Raw genomic sequence first — 3689 nt, 5'->3', positions numbered from 1 at the left:
ATAAGTGATTTGGTAAATGGGTTACCAAAGAGACTTAAATAATTATTAAAATAAGTATTTTTTTTAACAATCACTTAATCATCAAACAGAGCTTCAATCTTATTTTTTAGACTTGCGGAGTGTTTAACCTTATTTTTGATAACACGATTTTTTTTTCTTTTTTGAAAAACAAAACTAATCTTGTTGTCTAACATCCCTTTAGTCAAATATGATTTTGACATGGCAATTGTTTTTATTTTAAAAAACAAAATCATGTGTGATCAATTTCATTTGAAAAAAAAAAATGTATATCATCACCATTGCCTTGTTTCTGCCTGGTAGACTTGAATATTTTTCATAGTGGATGTTAAAGCCATGGTCAATAATATCAATACTGGAGATACAGAAAAAATGTATATCATCATCATCATCCATGCCTTATTTCTCTTTTTCTTTGGTACCGCCATTTGTAAATGGATGGATTATGATATATTAATGTACATTTAGCTAATTCATAATATTTAAAGTATCCGTAACTCTAAATATTTATATATATATATATATATATATATATATATATATATATATATATATATATATATATATATATATTCAGATCGATATTTTTTAACCTCATCAAACGGCTAAGTGATGCAGGTAAAAGTTTAGGCAGCAACGATGGAACTTTTTCTCATTCAATTGCCCAGCCCGGCCCAACGAGGCCCAACTCTAAACCTCATCAAACGTATGGGATGGGCCATATCACATATCTCAAACCCCAATGAGTGATTGGGGTTTACTGCTTACGCAGCCTGACTTGGGTATGGGACACAGGACCACTAGTTGCAGCCTGACTCCCTCTTCTAAGATAAAAGCAGATATGCAGGATTGCATCCTGATATACTGTACAAGAGGGCTCCTCACTCCGATCTCACTGTCATACCCCAGGGTGTATTGGGAATATCTCATAAATAATATATAAATACAAGAAATGTTCTCAATGTATAGTTAAATCATACTATGAGTTCCTATGAGCAGTAGATCTGGACTCCTAAAATGTGGCCTATACCAAAAATCAACATCCGTGACCCGGACACCCAGTGACCTGGAAGTTGGTTATTTGCACATACCCCTTACACTACTTTCCACTAATGCGATTTCTCCTATTCTATGGCTGAACCTGATATTAGAATTGCAGTATTTGAAACAGATTACACAAGAAATGATTCCCCGAGTTTCAAAGCATTATTTATCCCCCACTCGTTGAATTAAATTTGATGTTGGCTTAAAAAAATTAATTTTGATATTAGGTTGCATGCAAATTCGTTCATATCATACGATCAAGCTTTTTGTTAAAAATGGCCTGTTCGGTGCTCACGTTACAACCTCACACCATTTGTAGATATTAGGAATAATGGACGATTTCCTCTCTGGGCTTAAGTACCTCGGAATTGCAGATCTTTGGGTGCTTCCATCTCTAGGTTCCTATGGCGTTGGTTTGAATTGGAGATCAGATTATTTGAACATAATGGCTTTTAGTAGGCAGGTTGTGGATCCTAATAACTCATTCATCACTCACTTAGGGGTGTTCTATAAAGTGAATCGTTGTTCTTGTTGCTGATTCTTAAAATAAATTTAAACAATTTTGTTTGAAAATAAAATGTTTTTTAAATACAACATAAGAAATTCTTGATTGTGTATATATTATTTGTTTTCAAATCTGAAATAAAAAATATGTTCTTCAATCTAGTTTCAAAAATGTATTTTCATTTGATTATTTAACATCATATTCTACAAATCATATAACTTCTATACCAAAAGATTTGTTTGCATTTTAAAAACCAATATTTTCTTGGCTTTAAAAACAATTATTATTTTCTAAAACAAAACCCCACATGTTTTTTACTTTGAAAATAAAAATAGAATTCAAAAGCATATATTTGTTTTCTCTGATATATCGATTTCAAAAATAAATAAAAATAAAAAAGTATATTTATGACTTTGTTTTAAACTTTAAAATAAAAGGTAGAAAAATAAATGATTTATGACTCACTATAAAATACAAAGTATATTTGGAAATGTGTGGAAATAATTTTTTTTATGAGAGGAGATAGGGATTTCTTTTATAACTAATCTGGAATGGAATGTTAGTCCGTTAAACAGTAGGATCATTGGATCTGCATGCACCTGCTGTTAACAAAAAAACAAAAAAAGCGTGTTTCTTACCACGCTTATAACACGGTAAATTAGATGTTCCCGATCTGCGGCTGGATTGCCGTGTTAAAAAGTGTGTTTTGGTGCGGTGGCAAGAGATCCCGAGTCCTTCACAAATCACAATCACACGTTGGCGGTGGGGCTCGTGTTGTAGTAGTGGTAGTAAGTAGTAACTTGGAAAAGTTGGAATGGACCTGAGAAGCGAGAACGCGAAAAGAAACGTTATCATACACTACGATGATCCCGTCCAGGCGTCCATTCGCAAATAGCGAGTCGCTGCGATGATCCCGTCCCCGTCAACGCGACGTGAGCATTGGATCCGGACAAGCCTGCAACGGCTAATAAAGCAATAATCGACTCGGGGTGGATCTCAAAAAGGGGATCGGGTCAGTGGAAGGGTAGTAATCAGAGGATTAATTCCAGTTAAGGACGAAGGACGAGAAAGAGAGCGAGGGAGAGCGGAGAGCTTAGCCTTAGAGGCTGGGAAAAGAGCCCCCCCAAGTTAGTTTCTCTGCAACCTTCTTCTTTTATATATATATATATATATATATATACTCCTAGGGATTTTATATATCTTCTGATAATTCAGTCCATCATTGAATTTTGATTTTGGTCAGGAAGGAAATCTCTATCCTCAACTTTCCTATTGCCATTGGGGTTAAAGTTCATGAAGTTGTGGGACAAGATGAGGCTTCCCCTGCTCAGTCTCTGGCTCGACGTCTCTACGCGTCTCGGCATTCGTAAAAGCGGTAAGTTTTGTTCCATTACATTCCAATTTCCTTTCACCCCGAGGCCGGAACTGATCGATATGGAGACCCTCAGATTCATGAATTACCGCCTCATGTTCATCGTGGTCTGACCGACATATATTGTCTCGGATTGCCTGCCTCATTGTTAAAGAGCCTACACACTCCTTCGCTCCTCGCCGTTGATTGGGTTCCCTTTGAAATTAGCTACGTACATTTTGAAAATTACAGATCATGGAAAGTGATAGTAATTTTTTGTTTTTTTTTTTTCTATTTTATGTGAATCAGGGATATTTAAGCTACGCCATGAAGTGAGAACATGCGAGTACGAGGACGTGCAGGTGATGTGGGAGATGCTGAAGAGGAATAACTGTGAGATTGCTCGCACCCCAACCAAGAAACGAAAGAGACCCTTTTGGAAGCGGAAGGTCTTCCGATGGCCCCGCCATTCTCCTCTCATCTAACTTGGTTTCTTTTTTCTTTTTTTTTTCTTTTTTTTTAATTTTGATCTCAACCCAACTGGCCCATATTCTTGGGGGACCCACACCGGCCTTCTCCTTTCCTGAACTTGAAAATTGTTATCCACCTTCAACAACTTGACGAGTGCAAAGAATGAGGAGAGATGTAGATTTGAAATCCCTTTTGTTGTTTTGTAGATATCACCAACAACGCTAGGGATGATCTCACTCTTCCTCTACTCTGTCTCTCTCTTTCTCTTTTATTATTAATATAAGGTGTTAATTGCTTAAA

At 36.1% G+C, this 3689-nt stretch overlaps 1 long non-coding RNA gene across 1 annotated transcript; it reads left to right on the top strand.

Annotated features, from left to right (window-relative positions):
• Positions 1–2378: 2378 nt before the first annotated feature.
• Positions 2379–3689, top strand: LOC148850155 (uncharacterized). The gene is made up of 3 exons (XR_016099219.1): positions 2379–2694; positions 2811–2942; positions 3228–3689. It is a non-coding gene; the product is annotated as an uncharacterized LOC148850155 (long non-coding RNA).

This window comes from Nelumbo lutea, chromosome 5, assembly GCF_056320005.1.
Source record: "Nelumbo lutea isolate HS-2025 chromosome 5, American lotus-T2T, whole genome shotgun sequence".
Taxonomy (NCBI): Eukaryota; Viridiplantae; Streptophyta; class Magnoliopsida; order Proteales; family Nelumbonaceae; genus Nelumbo; species Nelumbo lutea.
This window is presented reverse-complemented; position numbering and strand designations above follow the sequence as displayed.